Genomic DNA, 21,319 nt, shown 5'->3' on the forward strand with positions numbered 1-21,319 from the left:
ACAAGATCTCTGTCTATATGTCTATTCCTGGTTAAATTAGCCAGCACGCCCAGAAAATATCAGAGAGGTGGGTGAGGGAGTATAGAAGGGACAGACAGATATTTCATTAGCTTTACATTTTTTGAACAAACAAAAACAGTGACTTAGCCATTCTCTGCTTTCTTTAATCAGTTGTAGCTCTGCTTATGGTAGAAGCCAGAACTTTGTGTTCTTTGTACTGAAATGGCATTGGTGCCAGAAATATCCTGTGCGTGAAGCAGAAAAATCCACCAGAATTTCAGCAATATGCTAAATATCAACAGTGGAAATGGGATAGGAGAATCTACAGAGAAAACTAAGCAGGCACTCAATAAGATGCTGTGGTGAGTTGGAAGAACACAGCTAGACAGGGCTAGCTGGACGGGGCCCCAGCATTTAGAAAGGATCTAATATGAATTCCAAGTATCCTTCTGACAGCAAAGGGCTACTTAAAATGTCATGCCTGGCATTGCACTTAATCATACCAGGTGAGAATCATAGAATCACCAAGGTTGGAAAAGACCTATAAGATCATCTAAGTCCAACTGTTCACCTACCAATAGCTCCTACTAAACTGTGTCTCTCAACACAACATCCAGTTGTTCCTTGAGAACATATGTTTCAGAGCAGCATACATATGGTATTAAAGGTGTGGCTTAGCTTTATAAGTCTGAAGAATAAGACAGTATCAAAAGCTCTGTCTGCAGGTAAATGTCCACTCCTTTGCTCCAATACACTCTACTGCAGCATGTCTTTTTCCCTGTAGAGAATAAAAGAAGCTATTTCACACAGAGATTTGTTGTGTCATACAGTAAAATTGCCAGCTGCGCAGAAAACATGACAAAAGGCTGTATTTCAGACTGATGTCTAAAGATCTTTGTTTCAGAGTCTTCTCCTACTACAGTGGGTTGCTTCTTGTTACAGCAGATTTGTTAGTGTCTCGCTGTGTTCAGCGCAATAAACATCTGTAGCTATTCACTTGGCAATGTGTGGAAACAAATGGCTTTGATAGTTGGCATTAAAAGTGGGCAATAACTGATTCTGTTGTGAGCTGGTAATCAAAAATGAGCTTTAAGAGCAACCTCTACTCAAAGTTCAGCACAACGGAGTGTTTTAGTCAGTGCTTTGAAAACAAAGCATTGGCTTTTGCTTGCCTGAATATTTAGGGGCTACTAAAATGCCCCTACAATTGCTTATATCTTCAGAGGTACAAAAGACTTCTGTTGCTTTCTCTCTGGAAGGGACAAGTGATGCTTGCAGTTCTGCATCTGCTTAAACAGTTGCTGCAAACCCTACTGCCCTTATGAACATTTTGCACGGGTCTTTCACATCCTCACTGCTCATGTTAGGAATGAACTGTAGGTCAAATAGCCTAGCTATTAAGCTTGCTATCTTAATGGCCTCAGGCTCTGCCCCAGGGCTTTTCACAAAGGAAGGTCACTGCTGATGGTCATTGCTGTTAATTATGGCACTTGTCTATTCACATCTCCATAAGAAAAGCTTTTCTCATCCATCCACCCAGGTCCGTGTTATTGTAATACACAAAGAAGCACAAACCAGAGTGCAATAGGTTTCTACAATAAGCTAGGCAGCTACCTTATCCAGGTGTATCCAAGGCTAAATCCCTGCTCATCACTTTCTTTCCCTCCCTGCAAGAGGAGGGTTACCTGTCATACAACTTCCCATGATCCTGAGATACATGGGATCCAGGCTGTTGACCAATGCTCATCTGGGATAGGTAAGATCTGAGCAAGAAGACATAGGATGGGTGACTTAACCTGAATCAGGCAAGATGTTTCTCAAAAGGCAAGGAAAACCCTGAAAAGAAAGAAAAAGCAATGCTAAAAAACTACAGTGTTCAGAGCAAGCCACCCACAGGAGATCTCTGGGGCAAAGGTTTTCTATTATATATGATCTGAGAGATACTTGATGTGGAAGCAGACAAAGGTTGCAGTGGAAGATGAAAGATAAAGAACACTTTCCAGAAACTGTACATGACAGCCAAAAACAGCTATGGTGTAGCACAGAGCCTCCATGCATACAACTAAAATCATCACAAATAATATACAACTTGTTTTTATTTCACAGGTTTATAAAAAAAAACTGAAGGCTTACATTTACAGGTTTATATTAAACCGTTACAGCCCAGGAAACCACTGCCCACTCTTAGCTAGAAATGATGGACTGAAATATGCTCCCCATGGAAGTGATTGAGTCATTATCCCTGAGAATGTGTCTAAAAACCGTTTGAATGTGGTGCTCAGGGACATGATTTAGCAGAGGTTTGTTGGAGTTCGGGTGGTATGGTTAGGTTGCAGTTGGACTTGATGATCTTTAAGGTCTTTTCCTACCTGAGCAATTCTATGATTTTGATCCACATCTTGCAGCTCACCGAGAAGGGCTCTTAACACACACCTGTGCCATGTCTCCACAAAACTCCCAGCAGCAAGGGATCAGCTAAGTGACTCACTGGCAAGAGCCTCTATCATAAAGCAAATTATAATCCCTCCAATACCAGCAAGAATTGCTGCAAGACACAACAATCCCTGTGGATTGCTATCCCTAATTGTCCCTGGAGGGTACACTCTTACTATTCTATCAGCTAGCACTTCAAATTTGGAGTCCTTATTGTATCAAACCTTGATTTGTCCCACAGTCTGTAATATTCTTTGGGAAAAAAAAAAAGGTTAAGGAAGCATCTCTCTCCATAAATCCAGTCTGAAAGGTCCCTGGGAGGTAATACAAATGCAGACTGTAGCAAATCATTTCTAATAACTTATGTCTAGTATGACATACAGTAATAACAGGCAAGGAGTTATCCTTAAAACTATCTGAAATGTGAGCTCTGCATGCCTTTCACTTCCTGGAAGCTCAACACACTGTATTATTCTGAGGTTGGACTCAATAGTCTAAATGAAGCTTCGTCTTGCTGTTCCAAGCTGAAACATAAAATAACATGGAACAGGCATTTCTTTCCTACACTGCAGCACATACAAAATCCATTCACTGAAATAAGAACTACAACAGTCAAATCTCTGGGTCATTCTTCTTTCTGTGAAAAGGCTTGTTAAAAGTATATGTTAATGTTCCCTGCCAATTTTTCTTCTCTTAGCCTCTGCCTTCCAGGGCTCTTATTACATTCCCCCTTCTATGTAGTTTTAAAAGATTTCCTTGTTTGACAATTTTGCTGAAGGCAATCACGTTACTCGCCTTCTCCAGAGCTCAATATACTACAGCAGAAGTGTCACATCATGCATATGGTTGAGATCTGTTTTAAAGACACTTGGAGCTTGCTATCAAATCTGGCTGCAAAGCTTGTGTCACATCTGAGTCTGTGAAGCCCTGAGAGTCAGATTTGGGATAGTCCAATATTTGAAACCCAAGAGATGAAATTTTACTGTTCAACAGAAGAGATTTTTCTGTATTAAACTGGAAAGAAGCAGCCCACGTTTAGACACAAGTCAGGAAGATACACTCTTTGGGATGATAGAAGGCAGCACTGCTCCACGTTCTGCATTAAGCAGATGTTTAGGAGTCAAGCATGCTCCTCTCTCTTATGAGAAAACAGTTCTTATTTTCAGCTTGTAATGACACTCCAGTTGATCTAAAGCTTTGCAATAGATCTCTAGGACCTGGCAACAAACTCCCAAAGGTTAGATGCTTGGTTATCCTCAATTTATCATTTTCACACGGAAAAAAATCTAGGTTTAAGCAGAACAGGAGTTCACAAAATACAACTACCTGTGAGTCAGGCACAAACAAATCCTTCCCCCCCACCTCTCCCAGTGGAACATTTCTGGTGATAACAGGACTCAAGGCACTTCCTCTGTACCTTGCAGTGCTTGATATCTACCTGCTAAATATCAGCAGGACTGCAGCACAAGTTCTGCTGCAGGACTTGGTTCCTTTCTCTGAACACAAGCCATTTTACCCACTTGGGAGTCTTCAAAGCCAAAGCACAAGTCATTCCACAAGCAGAAGAGATTTTGAAGCCCGATTTCAGAATACTTTCCTTCAGTACATGCAAATGGGTTCCCTGACGTACCATTAAATAGTTGAGTTCAATTTTCAGCCATTGCATTTAGTGAAAGAGACCCCACTGATATGGGTCTGAACCCTTTAGGTTGATTATGTGTTTTTGAAAAAATCGTGGAAATGCAGCACAAACCTGATTTCTCACACCCAAAAGTAGGCTGAGAACAGGTAACCAGTTCAAATATTACCAAGGTGGAGAACTGAAAGCAAATAGTAATAATAAAAATAAAATTAAGCCAGAAACAAGGCCATGCATAGTGAGAGAAGCACATTAATAAGAGAAAGTAAATAAAATGTATACACACATACACTGACTGCAAGAAGGGTCTAAATCCTCACTGACAGCTGATGTGCTTTCCCTGCCCAAGCACTGCCCTCTCTGACTTAGCAATGCACATGTTTGTGTCTGCATACTCCTACTGCGTGTCCCCCAGTTGCCATACATGGTACCCAGTCACAGAGGCTCTGAGTAGGATCAGTTATGATATAGAATAAAGTTATAAGAAAGCAAGGCTGTAACTTCAAAGTGAGGATCTTTTCTCTCTCCCTTTGCTACTGGAAGTCCTCTCACCATGCTAACCTTCAAGGAAAAGTCTTGTTTTCTCAGCCACCATCTCAAAATACCCATTTTGCCAAGGACAAAAGCACTGGGACTACAACAAAAGTGCACCATTTTTGCGCTCTATGGAAAAAATGTGCTGATTTTGGAATCAGCCATAATTGTAACAACTCTACTGGTGGGAGAACAGCACAGCCATCCTCATCTCACAGGAGCCTAACATAGACTCTAAGGAAATTGAAGTGAATCAAAAGAAATGCAGTTTTTGGACTGTTCACATTCTGAGACACTTTAAGGCCACATTAGCTTAAATTCTGTATTAATTTCTGATACTTTTGAAGGCTTACTGTCTTTGCCAAGCAGACTTTCCTATCAAGAGAATTTAAATGATGTAGTAGCCGTTTAGGTACAAAGCATATATTGTCACAGCACAAAGGACATTCAAAGAGTTGAAATTGGATGAACTCTGCAAAGAAAAGACAGCTTGGGAAAAGCTATTTTCAAGCATCACTGCCAAGTTTAAGTAATATAGTAATGGTATGAGGCTGGACACATAAAGCGCCATCTGGACAACTGAAATATACACAAAGGTGCTATGGGGACAAATGTCTGAAGGCTAAAAAGTAAAAATGTGAAGAATTTACCCTTTGCATACACATTCATGTCAGAGGCAGGAATTACTTAGGAGGAGGGAAGTCCGATTTGCTAAGATGCACCATACACACACCTCACACAGGATGGCCAAGCTTATTCTGCAGGTCATCCCAATATTTTAGCCACAATTCCGCAATGGATTTAATGTATGTTTAACTTAAAACATAAGCATTATGGTTTTAAATTCTTAAACTCAAACATGAAGCAGTGAAATGCTTTTCCTAACTTCATACACATTTCTGGCTGTCTCTCCCACCACGTGTAAGAAATCGTACGTTTTCTTCATTGCTTTTATACTGCTATACACGTAGTCTCACATATAGTGAAAGTTGGCACTGCAACAGATGGTGCAACATTGTTCTAACATTATTAAATCAGGAAATAAGTAATTACTGTTGATTAAAAAAAAAGACAAATTACTTACAACTCAGTTATCTGCCCCAAACTTATCAGAAGGTGGCAGTATTTCAAAACATTATTTTTTGGATTTATCAGGGGGGCATTTATTTGTTAATTTACTACTTCTTAATAATGCATTTTATTGTTCCTAATCTTTAAAGGTCAGGAGCTGTAACTCCTAGCGGTTGAGGTGAAGAGGAAATAGTAACCCCACGTTGTGCTGCAGTTTTGTAGAGCCTGCTGAATCCATTAGTATAGGGAAATATGAAGGGACATTTGCATCAATACTGCGCTTATTCACTGTAAAATACTTGTTACTTTCTTTTATAGGAATTTTCATATGAATATGATAGGAATTTGCAAGGTGTCCACAACAGCTTATTCTTGTGCGAAAAGCAGACTCTAAATTCAACACTGCTATCAGGAATATTATATCTGATTCTTATCCTGTTCCTTCTACAGGTTCATACATTATATCCTCTTACAGATTTCAAGCTGTCATCCTTTGTTTCATCAGCAGTTACACTCCACACTGCTCTTCCCGAAACTAAAAATATCCTACTCTTGTGTCTAAGCTGCCATTGCTTTGCCTTCTACCCATGTAAAACAAAAAGCGTATTATAGCAGCCAGAACCCCTTAGCACTTATTGCTTTATCTATGCACTCACACTTCATGGAAAGGCTTTCACTGAACAGCTTCATAGGAAACATACCTATGGCTTAGAAGTCTGTTTTAAAACCTCTGGATCAACCAGGAGCCAAGGTACTTGACAAAACCATTACCATCAATGCATGAGATCAAAGTCTAGTGATCTCATGTATGTGACTTCACAGTGAAGCCATCGCTGATCGAATTAAAAAATACAAGAGAGAAAACAATGTCTGTCTTAAATTTGCAAGAAAATTAGCAAAGGTAAAATAAATAAATAAAATAAAGCAATCTTTGAGATTTTCCTCCACTAAACAATTCTACTTAATTTCAACACATTTTGCTCCGATGACTCTAGAAGGATGTTCCAGAGTATAGAGGAGGCAGTAGAAGATAAAGACCAAAAAACATTTGCTTGGAGCAGTACACCTTCATCTCTTCTGCTTTTCCACATATCTAAAGGAGTCACACAAAAAACAAGCCTGTTTTGTCAGTGATTTGATGAGCCCACTTGTTTTGCCATATCACCTGTGTCAACATACTTAAGGAAATTATTAGCCATCGTAAAAATCACCCATGAAACAAAAACAGTGAAAAGATCCAAAATAACGGCTTGAGCAAGCTGAAATAAGCATGGGGAAAATAGCAATATTCCCACAACAGCCTTAAACTGCTGTAAAGTGTTTATAAAGGTACTTATTTGGATCTACAAAAAGTGCTTAAAATCATTAAACATTCTCTAGGAGTCTTTACCATCACGTGGCAAATACAAGGGCTGCTCTGAAAGTATAGCAGAGAATGATTTCAGGTCTTCAAGCAGAATAAAGAAGAATGTCTCTGTGTTAATTGGTAGATACTGGGAAATTGCATCTTAGGAGACCAAATGATAATGTCTGAGGTGAGGATTTGTCCCCAGAGGAGCAGTACAGCTGTGTGAAATGTAACAAAAAAACCAGCCTCATCACAGGCTGTGCCCAGGGCTGCTCCTGGTTAGGACTATTGATTCCTGCTTCCTCCAACAGGCTGGCTTAAATTCAACACATAAAAGGGAGCTGAGACTATAAACATGAAAAATCCAATTAGAAAGCTTTTCCTTCTATGGTCTGTGTTTAGGATAAGCATTTCTTATTCAGTGATGACATTATAAATGCACGCATATTTGCAACATCACCAATGCATGACACTCCTTCACAGGGAATTGCAGCTCTGTGGCAGAGGAAGAAACAGCTTGGAATATTTTAATTCAATTAAATTGATAAACTTACCCCCTGAGAATCTGAATCCTGGAAGGTTATGACTTTTTACCATGTAATCGTTCCTCTTTAACTACTGTCCCTTTGCTGCGATCTCTTCAGACAGCAAAACAGCATTTGGTCTACAGCCTGAAGAAAAAAAAACAACAAAACAGAGTATAAAGGTAAACAGCAGGGAAAATTCCTATGAATATGGATTCTCAGCTTCCCTTGAGTAACATTGATCAAACTGACTTTTCACTATTCCAGGCTTACCTTACCTAGGAAAAGAACTTAAGGTACTGGATACTAAGTATAGGTTAAATTCTACTCACATTAAATCAATGCCTAACAGAGATATTTACTGGATATTCTCGTTGTCTACAGCAACACAACTAAGAAGTTGTTTCAGGCACACTTATTTTGATAAGGAAAAATAAAGCAGTGAGGCACAGAATTACAACACCATGATTTACATCACCAAATATCAGATATTTCAGGCTTTTATGTTTTCTGGTGGCTGTTTTTTTTGTTCTTTATCTTTTTGCTTCAGAGCAATTAAGACCGTCAGCTGTCTATAAAAAACTAACAAAAAAAATCCTTCTATACCACTATTTCCACCCAAAAAAACTGATGCAGTCACTGCTTGACAATCTTTTTTGTGAAAAAGCAACACTCTGTAAACACTTTACAATAGTCTACATTGCCTTGGTTTGCTCCTGTGGTGAGGCATGAAGGGAAACAGCAATGCAGGAGCATTACCACAGACACACACTCTTCTCTTACAAAAGCCTGGCTTTTTCTTTTTTACAGGACCTCGGTATTGGCAGGCTGCTTTTCATTACAACAGGAGGGCCAATTTTGGGTATCATATGCAGCTGAAAAATTGTGAGTAAACTGTCATTACTTGCAGCAGGAACTCAAAAGGCTTTGACTTGCAGAAGGGAAGATCATAGGCCAACAAGAAATTCTTTCCTATTTAGGTGGACTGGAGAGAAAATGAGGGTTCATGCCCTCAAATTGCAGCAATCCTTTCTTCCGTTATCTCCTTATAAAATGGAGGGAGAGCCAAATACATTTCATTTGTACTGAGAGGACAGTTACCCCCACGTTCAGCAATACCGGACAAAGCCTTATTGAATTGACTAGGACAAAAGCTTGCGGTTTGTGTTAAGCATGGGCTCTTACAATGCCATCTAGTTTCCAAGGCACAAGTTTTACAAGTACTTAAGCATCACTTTGCCTAGTGCTGCAGTGTTTAACTGATTCAGGAACTCAATTCTTACTTTTACAAGGAAGTTAGGCACACAGAAGTCCAAGTTCTATCTGCTTCTGGCACTGCTTTGGGGCTTTCTATACAGTCAAGGGTTGACAGCAGCTCCTTGCTTTTTCCCACCTGTAAAATCAGCCATCGGGAAACCCCAGGACTCTACAGACACTCCTCTAGGCACCCAAATTCTTTAAGACCCGGCTCTAGATTTTAGCCTAAGGAATACAAAACTTATTAAAGGTTATGGGTCACTAGTAGCCAGTTGTACTCTTCTGCCTTCTAGTCTTACCAGAAACCCAGCTCAGGCCCAGGAATCATAGGATTATAGAATGGCCTGAGTAGAAAAGGACCTCAAAGATCATCTAGTTTTCAACCTCCTGACACAGGCAAGGTCGCCAACCAGCAGACCAGGTTGCCCAGAGCCACATCCAGCCCTGCCTTGAAGGCCTCCAGGGATGGGGCATCCACAGCCTCTCTGAGCAGCCTGTTCCAGTGAGTCACCACCCTTTGTATAAAAAACTTTCTCCTAATATCTAACCTAAATCTCCCGTCTTAGTTTAAAATCATTGCCCCATGTCCTGTTACTATCAATCCACGTAAACAGCCATTTCCCCCTCCCATTTATACATTCTCTTCAAGCACTGGAAGGCCACAATAGGGTCTTCCAGGAGCCTTCTCTAAGCTAAATAAGCCCAATTCCCTCAACCTTTCTTCACAGCAGTGCTGTACCAGCCCTCTGATCATCTTAGTGGCCCTCCTCTGGACCCATTCCAAGAGCTCTGTGGCTCTCTCATGCTGGGGGTCGCAGGCCTGGACGCAGTACTCCAGATGGGGCCTCACAAGAGCCAAGTAGAGGGGGACAATCACCTCTCTCTCCCTGCTGTACATCCCTTTTCTTAATGCAAAAACACAGTTGGCTTTCCAGGCTGCAGGCACACACTGCTGGCTCATGTCCAGCTTCTCATCCACCAAGACCTCCAAGTCCTTCTCTGTAGGGCTGCTCTCAAGGAGATCTTCCCCTAGTCCATATAAATACCTGGGACTGCCCTGGCCCAAATGCAACACCGTGCAGTAGGCCTTATTGAACCTCATTAAGTTCACATGGTTCCACTTCTCCAGACTGTCCAGGTCCTTCTGGATGGCTTCCCTTCCCTCCAACACATCATTGACAGCACTGTTCAGATTGGTGTCATGTGGAAACTTGCTGAGGATGCACTTGATTCCATTGTCTGTGTCATTGATGAAGATATTGAAGAGCACTGGTCCCAAGACTGACCCTTGGGGGACAGCAATTTTGACCAACGTCCATGCAGACACAGAACCATTGATCACAACCCTTTGGCTACAACCAGCCAACCAGTTCTTAATCCATCTTTCAAATCCATACCTCTCCAATTTAGAGAGAAGGATGCGGAAGGCTCTGCAGAAGTCTAGGTAAAATGACATCCATCACTATTCCCCTGTCTACCAATGCCATCACTCCATCACCGAAGGCCACCAGATTGGTCAGGAAAGATCTGTCCTTGTTGAAGCCATGCTGGCTGTCTCTGATCACTTCTTTGTCTCATAAGTGCCTTAACATAGTTTCTAGGAAGATCTGTTCCATGATTGTCCCAGGCACAGAGGTGAGGCTTGCTGGCCTGTAGTTCCCTGGGTCATCCTTTCTCCCTTTCTTAAAAATGGGAGTAATGTTTCCCTTTTTCCAGTCAACAGTGAATTCACCCAACAGCCATGATTTTTCAAATATGATAGAAGGTGGATCTGCAACCACATCAGTCACCTCTCTCAAAACCCTGAGATGCATATCATCCAGCCCCATGGACTTATACACTTGCAGTTTCATGAGGAGGTCTTGAACTCGTTCCATTGTTACAGTGGGATGGAATCTGCTGCTCTCACCCACACCTAGAGTTTTAGGGTCCTGGCAGACATGGGGAGCCTGACCACCGTGAAGACTGAGGCAAAACACTTATTGAGCACCTCAGCTTTTTCTATGTCTGAGCAAGCCAGAGGAAGGAGTTTAAGTCCTCTCCATAAAGCAGTTTGTGCTGGGGTGATTTTTCTTTGTACTTATTTCCAATATGCTTAGCTTCCGGAAAAGGATAGTTTTGCATTGGCATGAAGCAGATGGGAAGAAAACAGCTTTCCTGTGGTTTTTCCAGGTGAGGTACTGCTGCAGACAGCTTGTCTACGCTGATACTAAATGCTTTGATTTTGTGTAAATAACAGTGCTTGAGAAAAGAGCAAGGTGAAGTCTCTCATTACACTGACAGAAGGAATTTGAGAGCGCAAGTTCTCTAACCAGAGGGCTCTGCTTTTTGCCCCCCTACTCCCCCCACTCTGTTTTTTTCCTGGTGATAGAGGCTGGATTATTAGTTTTCAAATGGGTTATATTTTGTCTGCAGCAATTTCTGTCATTATTCTGCCATTGTTCTGACTCTTACAGACAAATTAGAGATATTCAAAGGCAATTTTTGTGACTGTTTGTTGTCAGGGGCGTATGAACAGCTGCTCTATTTTACTAGGAAGTTTCATTAAATAAACCACGAGAGCTGCAAACAGCCAGGTAAAGATTGGTTTGTTTAGGGACAGATCCTGCCTAGTACTTAGGTCTGCATCCAGGAGACCAGCAGGACTGTTTCCTGACAGACACAATTACAACTTCTGTGTTTAAGAAAGGGCAATATTGCTTTCCCCGGTTGCCCTCAGCCAGCCCCCAAAGGGGGTTGAGCTGTGACTCCAGCCCTGGTAGGAAGTGAGCCTGGTGCACTGAGAGAGGCTGTGCTCTTCTCTATAAGCCTAGGGCTGAAACACAGGAGTTTCCATCCGCACATGAGAAAAAATTCTTCACTATGACGGTGACTGAGCACTGTTGCATATTCTGCCCTTAATCTGCAGCATCTTGTTATAGTGGTTTGAAGACCAGAGCAAACCTATTCAGGCCTGCCTTCCCTCAGCACAGCACGAGAAGCTACACTGTGCCTCTGCCCTGTCCTCTACACATTATCTGCATTTACAGATTGCTCAGTTCATACCTGAGACCTCCCTTGCTTATCATCTGTGCATCACTGATTTCATGCAACCCACCATTACTACCAGAAGAAGCCAAACATGTCTCCATCTTCTGAATCACAATGCAAGTAGATCAGAGGTATCACTAATGTATCTATCAAACCCTTCACTCATAAGGTGCTTTGAAGAAGACCTACTTTATAGCCATGGGTTAACAACCCATTTAATGTAAAACCTTTTCAGAGATGAATGCTCATAAGAATTTCTAAAAAACAACAACCACAAAAACAAACAACAACAAAACACACACAAGCAAAAACACTAACTCTGACAGAAGGGGATTAACAAACTCTCTTCCAAGTGTTCATTCAAGGCAACTTTAGCCTGGTTCTGAAGATACTGATTTCCTTTCAGCACAAAAGATGACGGGAATGAGAATTGCTAAGTTCTTCTCACAGTACAACCACAGATTCAAACTAAGTAAGCACATATTAATATATAGATAGATAGATATAAATATAACTTGACTTTGACGTCAGTTTACAGAATCCTCTTTCCCTGCTGCCTCTGCATCATCCAACTATGCCCAGCTTGGTCTGATAAACTCACCTTCTCCTGAACTCTCCAGGCCTAAAAACTGCCTACTAGGAGTAAGCTTTCCATCCTTCATGAATGAAAGCAGCAGTTTTGTTCAGAAAATACCTACACGTGTTCACTCAAAATAATACATAGGTTACTGATGTCCCCTACAAAAATGCAGTACATTTGTAATAAAAGAAAAATTGAACATATCAATCTGGAAACTGGCCACAGGAGTCATGAATTTTAGTCTACATAGTTCCATATCAACAACTTTAAAACATTTCTTGCCACAGAAAAATACAAGCCCTTTTGCTTTCCTTGGACCTCTTTGTCTCTACTGCCCTATGCTCTTTCTGCTTGCTGGCAGCCTCTCCCAGTAGACCACGCTCACCAGCTAGAGTTCTCTCCCCTCTTGGCCAAGATTTACACAATCATGATTTTATTCCCATTCCTCTCTTCCATAAAGAAATTAGCAAAAGAAAGGAATAAATCAGATTGTTTTCTATTTATTCTGGTTTGGTTTTTGTTTTTTTTTTCTTCTTCTAAATCTAGGTTTAGCTAAGGTGCAAGAGAAAACACAAGGCAAAAGAAATCAGTAAAACTACCCAGGGTCTAAGTGACCACTTCATACCTTGGCTTTACTCTCATTCTCTAAGAAACTAAGTTTACATATTTATGTGAAGGCAGAAAAATAATAAATAAATTATTAAATAATAAAATAATAAATTTCTAGAGCAATTATTGGAAATCTCTGATGATAAACAACTGAGAATTAACAAAACAAACAAAACCAACAGAAAAACAATCCACCAAAAAAATAAACCAAAAAAGATTTAACACTGTAGCTTTCTGAATCTGTTGTCCTCAACCAGTAGAAAGATTTAAGAAAGGGTTACAGACTTGGTTGCTAAAGAGCCACAAATAGTGGTACACTGATAGAGAAAGTAGGGCTGAGCAGCTAAAGAGAAATCATGCTTGTAAGCAGCCTGGGTATAACTTTCTTTATTGCAAGTGACAATTCTGCACATTAAGAATGATTTTAAGTAAAACACATTTGCCATCTCAATACACAACATCTGAATATTTAAGCAAAATGATGTTTTCAATACAGAGCTTTATTTAGCAACTAGCTGCTGCTCTAAAAGAGCTGGATCCAAAGCTGGTTTATGTAATAGAATTTACCTGTTAGAAAAGATGAAGCCATGAAACAAGGACAACTACTAAAAAAGTAGACAGAAGACTAAAGGGGTGTATAATGACAGTAATCAAATACATAAAGAGCTGTAGAAAAAAAGAAAGCAAACAATCTGTTCACCACTTACAGGGTGCATAGGAAAAAAGAATGCTTAAGTTACAACAAGAAATGCTCACATTCCAAAGGCAAAAATACCTTGTTAGCAATAAAGTATTGGACTGCACTACAAGAAGAAGCTGTAGTCTCACATTCAAAACAGCTATTAGGCTCTTTCCTAGGAGCAACTGAGGCACATACAGCTCCACCCAGAAAATAAACAGAATGGATTACATAGACCTACATAAGCTGCAATCTTCCTTTCAGCGAGAGCCCCATACATCGAACAGAATGCTCCATGCCAGCAGTAGGGCTTCCCTTCCCTTTCCACATACCTTCTGAAAAGGTGTGGGCTTAAGATTAAAACTGCCTAAAAATAATTTAGATCGAGAAGTGCAACAACATATTCAAGACCGTGCAAGTGATTTAGAGGCTTAGTTTTGATGGGAATTGAGGCAAACACTGCAAGACGTCACTTCTAAAATAGATTTTGGTTTCTGATGTCACAGGCACCCTTGCAAATAACATTCCGTGTTTAAATAAAAAGAAGAGCATATAAACTACTTTTCTGAAGTCAATTTAGTGTCTCTTTTTAAGGTCATGCTTGCTATTTGGTTGCCATTCATATATATTTCACGAAGAGCTGATGAAGAGTTAATTTGAGTGTTAATACACAGTTAATCAATTATTATAGAGTCCACTCACTGCACAGGTTGTGTGTACGCTTGGCTTGCAGCCATCTACAGTACCTTCAGCTGATGAGCAAATAACCTCTGTAATACACGCCAGCCGCTACTGAAGCCATCCATGCCTTCAATCTATCATTTATCACCTTTTCTAAACTATAGATGGATTCTTAATATAAAGAACGAGCATTTTATGTTTGCTTGCCTGAATATATACGAGCACTCAGCCACATCATTAAAATTATTTCACTGCTAAGCCATACCTAATATTCCAAAGAGATAGAGCAGAATTTAAATTAGGGAGAAAAGAGACTATGATTCTTCACCGAAAGGTCCTGAGATGTGACAGGAAAGAAGAAATTTGTACGGGACTTGCAAAAAATAACAAGCCCATAAAATGGGAACTTTATAATGAAGTTTTCTGAGCTTTGACTAAATTTCAGTTCAGTTTTAGTTTTTGCTAAAAATCAATTGCACGGATTTTTTATTGTCAATACATTTTTTTATGTTCTGCTGGAATGGGAGTAAAAATAATAAAATACCACCAGTGAAACACAGGTAAATACCTTAAATATAACTACTTGTGAATACAGAAATACTTCGAAGTAAAGGTCAGGCAACCATAGCAAAAGGTGAATGTTATGTTAACAACCCTAACAAACCACTTGCACATACCTATTAACTCTATAAAATGACCCTAGAAAAGCATATTTTTCATTCTGTAATCATAAAGAGAAATCCAATGACTCAAATGGAAATAAAAAGAATATTAAACATTCTTTAAAATTTAAGATTTTCTAAAAGCAGTTTGCACAAATGTGTTTGGGTGAGAAGGCTTACCAATCACAGGGACTAAAAACAAGGGAAGGTAGTATTGCTCAGAGAAGCAAAGGACTCTTACCTACACACACTGCCCCAGCCCCTTATTAACACAAACTACTTCGTTGTATGTGGGATGCTGCTTCTTGTCCACAGGATCCTGGCCCTACTGCATTATAGAGTTAAATTTCACTTTATGCTAGATAACATTTCCTACAGTGATGCCATCAATATGGAAAACTGAGAGCTTTCCTATGTGTCTTCAGGACTTCAGCTTTTTATCACTGCATTTTCTTCTCAAAACCCCATCAAACTCTTGCTGCTTATCACAAGGAATTGATTTCTGTTCTATATGATTCTGGCACCTACAGACAGATTTTCATTTTATCTATATGCTGGCCAATTAAATACCCACATCAGGTGGCATAATGATGGTTGAAATCCCACTGTTGTCAGATGGGTGAAGAGTGGCTGTTTGCTTTTGCCTGTAATAGTCTTGGTGGGAAATGTTCTTTTGCCTATCTAGTCCCTCCTCCTGTTGCAGCTGGGGAAGTACTGAGCCTAAAGAAAGGCAAGTGCTGAGAAGGTGTGAGACACACAAGGCTCTGGGTAGGGAACCCTTTGTGTGGGCTTGCACTCCAAGGACAAGATTTGACAGACGTTTATGTAGTGTTTCCACTTTGCCCTTCTGTTTACCACCTGCTCCACACTCACTTGTGGCACAATTGGATTCTTTTGCAAAACACAAAGCTGTAAAACTGCAGAAATTAAACTCACACAATGTGATTCTCTTGCCTTCTTTTTCTCAAAGCTGTCAAAGTAATGATGTATTTGTGGTATTTTACTTGATGAATTAAACTTCCAGCACACAGATATGAATCAAAGCATTCTGTGCTACTTATCCAATTCTGAGCCCCTATTTCTTAGTAGATGGGAACTATAATTTTACAAGGTGGACAGTGAAACTTCTCTTTACATTTGAATGGACAGCTCAAGGTGATAAGGAATACTCAGCAAAGCAAAAATGTTTTATGTCCAGGTACGGCTTGGCCATTTTGTGTCTTGGCTGATTTAAGGGAGGCAAATCTAAAGTGCAAGAATGTGCAAGGATATGTGCATACAGCCATGTATATCCAGCAAGATTTTCCTCTGGGACAGGCACATACAAATTGCAATTTAACAATTCAGAGGTAGGGAAGTAGCAAATTTGCCCCATTATTATATGGCTAGGATAAATAGTTATGCTGCTCAACTATATTGCTGTAAAGTTGCTAGCTAATTCAAGGAGGTAGCTTTAGCCTCTCTTCAATTTGTAGAAGAGGAAAAGCAGGAAAGAAAAATCTTCAGCAAAATTGGTTCAGACTGATGTGTCTAGTATCAGAATGGCTTGGGTTAGAAGAGACATTAAAGATCATCCAGTTCCAACCCCCTGCCATAGAAAGTACTGCCCCCACCACATCAGGCTGCCCAGAGCACCGTTCAGCCTGGCCTTGAACACCTCTAATGGTGGGGCATCCACAACTTCTATGGGCAGCCTGTGCAGGGCCTCATCACACTGAATAATAATAAAATTTTCACTCCTAATATTTAACCTGAATCTTCCCTCTTAGTTTAAAAAGGACTGTTGGGGGATACCATTCATGACTGACCTCCACCTGGACACAGAGCAGTTACCAGAGCCATCTAACTACAACCATCCAACCAATTCCTTATCCACCAAATAGTCCATATATCCCCAGTTTAGAGTTAAGAATATGACCACGTGAAAGGCTTTACACAAGACCAGGTAGATGACAACAGTTGCCTTTCCCTTGTGCATTTTTTACACTATTCCAGGTGAATCTTTTAACACTTCTGCAGAAGATGCAAAGTCATTTCTCTAGATTTCAAACCTCCTGAGCAAACAATTATGTTGATTGAAAATTGGTAATTTCCTTCACCAATTTCCCTCCAATCAGGATAATATCATTGCACAGGTTCCTAATCAGGATTCATTACAGTAAATGCAAAAAGTATTTTGAGATCTTCTTTTGGATTACCTTGCACTATTCTTTAGGATAAGAGTCTTGACTATTTAAAAAATCAAAATAAAAAGTCAGATCACATGAGAAAATTACATAAGGGCGGCTCTGAAATTAATGCCTCCTATTTTATTATGTTGGTGGTACAGAAGTAAAGGTTGAACCTTCCCACCAACATTCCATTGCATGCCATTGTTGTGACAGCAGCAGAGGGGCACCCTAGCAATTAAATAACCCTGAACTTTAAGAGTTCATTTAACCCTGACATAAGAGAAATAACTGAAATAGCTGTTCAGTTTCTACCTGAATATATTGATGCTCTTTCAAATTCCAATGCTGATGGCTATTTCCTTTTTTAAAAAGATGGAGCAAACATCTTGACACGCTGCTAGAACTCGTAAGCAGCTGCAAGGCATGCCAGCAGCAGCAGGCCAAGTTAATTCCACGCCTGTCATTAGACCTTGCAAAATTGGATGTCATGTGCAGAAGCAAGTTATGGCATCTGCAGGCCATTTTACTACTGGAGATAGTGTCTTGCAGCAATGTCAGAACAGACACACTGGGATTTACTTACAGCCCCCTCCTTGCATGCTTTTCTGCTGTCCCAGCTCCCAGTGCTGACTATTTAATATATGAACTAGAAGTAAGCATAAGAGAGCTTGCTGGTTTTGGAGGCTCTATTCTCCAAGTATCACCTTTCACCAACTTGAAAGTTTGGGCATAGAGCTTAGCAGCCATCCATTTTCTGGTGTTAACATTTCCAGAATGCTTAATTGTTTTGTTATCTTTTTCACCCTCTCTCTAAGACTATCCAAAATCAGATAGCAGGTTTTGCCAGGACAGGAATTCATGAATCCTTCTTAAAAGACACCGTATGTAAATGCACATGGAAAATATTTCTTACCTTGAATTAAGATTTCTCTGGTATACAAGTAATTTTTTTCCACCTTTTTTAAGCATCCTGGCTACTTAAACATTATTCACAGACATGCTTTAATGATGAGACATTTAAATCATTCGATACTGTTTTTGTACTGCATGTTATTACTGTTTTCTTAGGCAGGTTGTTGCACTTGCTTTTTATTTTGTTTCTCATCCTTAATTAACTTTGCAATTTTTTTTTTTTTGTTTTTGTTTTTTATGAAATTTCTCCCTTCCCTATGAAAGTTAATTAGCAAAACACAACTTTTGAAGTCAAAGACAATCTAAGCAGTAGATTGCAGGTATGACAAGTATCCAGATAAGTACACAAACGTGGAGAGCTAATTAAATAAAATGATTAAATAAAATATTTACTATCCCTTGGATGGCAAGCATTGTAAATAAGATAGCAATAGCAGTAGTGGTCCCTGACTTTCAGTAAGAAGGCAGCTACTTCTCTTTTTATGTATCTTTTATCAGTCTATTGGAAGTTAAGGTGAAAGCATAGATGTCTGAACATGTGGGTGTATATCACTGCAGGTATACCAAAGCTAAATCACTGTTGCCACAATACAAATAATACCAATATTCCCTTAGTTGGCAAGGCAATTTCTGAAAGGCTGAATGTTGGGACTTAAAGAAGAGAAATTCTAAGACAACAGAGGATGAAAATCAGGAGAAAAATGAAGTAAGACTAAAACAGTTCTCTATCCATACAGAAACAATAATCATGCACTTCCTACCTAACTGAACACCTCCCCAAGAGCAAAGACAAAGAGTGCATATGCTTTTTTCTCCTCTTTTCAGTTGGAGCAGTTTGAGACTCAGATTGAGTACATGATCCTACCATTGTCAGATGCCTTCCAACCAACACAGTCCAAAACATCTACAGATTCACAGTGGCTATCATTGCAGGGTTACACTGTTGATTAATAGTGACAACTTAGGCTGATAACCTTACTTCATTGCATTCATAAAAACTGACTCATAGGTGTCTCTTCATGTGCTTTCCCATCCCTAGGAACCTGAGAAATTTTACCACGTTCAGTAACTTAATGGATGATTTGGCTTATAACTACATTCCACAACAGCAGAGCACCCTGGAGATACACTCACTTGTCATAATACATAAAACTTCTTCCTAATCTATTGTGCGTAGTTTTACACTGTTCACTGCAGACCTTGAAGGAAGAAAAGACTCTTTTCTTGTCTCATTGCTCCCAGGATGATGCTTGAAAGCCAGCAGATGAAATATTGGAGAGGAGTTTCAGAGTTCTGTTATATATTTGTTTTTCTCCAAGAAACATAGCAGAAAATGGCTTCACAGAAAGTTGTTTCAGAGCAGGATTAGCAACGCTATTTACACAATACCCCAGGCATAAATATTTGACTTTTACAGGTGTGCTTTGTAGAAGAAAATATACACATAGCTTGTACAATATTCATTAATAAAGCATCCCAAGATACGGAATATCAGAGTGCAACACCTGGGTGGAATACTAGCTCAGACACCTACTGCAGCTGCAGTCAGAAATGTATTCCTGACAGCTCAGCTGATCAGTTCAGGTACCTCAGTGTCAGGTAGTCAAGCTACTGTCAACCAATCCTTAAACAGGTGTGCTTACACAAATATTTGTCATCTCTTTCTTAGTGAAATTAGTGAAGAATTTTCTCCTTGTCCACTTGAGTTTTCATCAGTCTTGACATTTTGGTCACATAATTGGAAATCTCAAAAAGCAAAGTTGTAAGAAGGCTTTTCTTTTTGTGTTTTTACTTATTTATTTATTTTAAGTAAAATAAAACCAACAGCCCTGTGTGCAACCACTGGTGGGACATTAAGTACTTGCAAAATGAGAGGTGTTAGCTGTGTCTTTTTGTGGGTTTCTTACTAGAAACATATAGAAATAAAGATTCTCTATCTAGCAGTAGCATAAAGCTTTTGACTGCTGTTACCAACACAGAAAACCTCCCTCCAGAGGGCCTATGAGTGAACAATATATATAGATTTAACTTTATATATAGTAGCAAGGAAGCTGAATGGCATTTTCATTTCCATGCCTGTGGAAATAGGATGAGACAGGCTCCAAATAGTCAATATATTTTCTGAATTTACTTAACTTGGGCATCTCAAGGATGCAAAATCGCACTCCTCTTTAGGATTTATGAGTGTCTCATGAATCCCAAGTATTAAAGTCCACTCCTTCTGTGAATATGACCATTAACAGTGCATGACAGCACTGGTTAGAAACGGATAGGGGAATTAATGTTGCTTAGGTCATCGTATCTTTTGGACACTCACTTTAAGTGCTCAATTTGCAATCTCTACTTCTTCACATTTTCACTTTCATTCATACACTATATATATATGTCTGCAAATATGTTTGCAAATACATATCTGCAGATACTTTTTAAATACAAATTGAACTCTACCTCTATTTCCCAAATGATGTTACTTCAAACTAAACTGACATGGATATACAGGTAACTCAAGGGCTTGAACCCAGGCTTTATTACAGTTCTCCTGGTTAATTATAAACCCCGAACCCAGGAGGAAAGACACAAGCACGAAATAAAGAGCACCAGTTTGTCTGGCTGTACATCCAGCTCAAGTCTCACCAAGCAAGGTAACGATGAGGTCTCCAAGAAACCTTCTGCCTTCTACAACTCTAAATATGGTGCGTCTTTTAGCTTTCAGCCAAGTGGGTATTTTTGAGAGCTTGGCCCAGGAAATTCAGAAACAACAGATGAGGAGCACGCTACTCTCACCAGCCATGATCAGCAAAAGGGGGAGACACTTTATTTGGTCAGTCAGGGTGCAGGCTCTTATACAATCTCACCTGTCACCACATGCCCAAAAAGGGATTGTCAAGCTTCTGTCTCTCACATTCATTCCAAGTTGCAACCCTAGTCAAATAGCCCCTTGATTCTTATCAGAAACAGGCAGTTTTGCCAACTTAAGGCATCTTCATGTTGTTACGAAGCAACATCTATAAAATTAAGCATCACACTTGCTAGACATTCATGAAGATCTTTCAGTTGCAGAACTTTTAACTTTTAAGAAGCAGCATTACAAAACAATATAAAATAATTGCAATGATTTCTACTCCTGATTGAGTTGATACTTCTAGGAGTACTGGAAGTAAGGAATGTAACCTTACTGGATCCACAAAA

At 39.7% G+C, this 21,319-nt stretch overlaps 1 long non-coding RNA gene across 1 annotated transcript in view; it reads right to left on the reverse strand.

The window, feature by feature from the left end:
* Window positions 1–720: 720 nt before the first annotated feature.
* LOC140252315 (uncharacterized) overlaps window positions 721–21,319 on the reverse strand; it is a 52,841-nt gene continuing 32,242 nt past the window's right edge. Inside the window, exons 2-3 of the long non-coding RNA XR_011903604.1 lie at window positions 7,580–7,696; window positions 721–778 (exon numbers count right to left, since the gene is read on the reverse strand). This is a non-coding gene — a long non-coding RNA (uncharacterized lncRNA). The remainder of the gene's footprint in view (window positions 779–7,579; window positions 7,697–21,319) is intronic.

This window comes from Excalfactoria chinensis, chromosome 4 (assembly GCF_039878825.1).
Source record: "Excalfactoria chinensis isolate bCotChi1 chromosome 4, bCotChi1.hap2, whole genome shotgun sequence".
NCBI lineage: Eukaryota > Metazoa > Chordata > Aves > Galliformes > Phasianidae > Excalfactoria > Excalfactoria chinensis.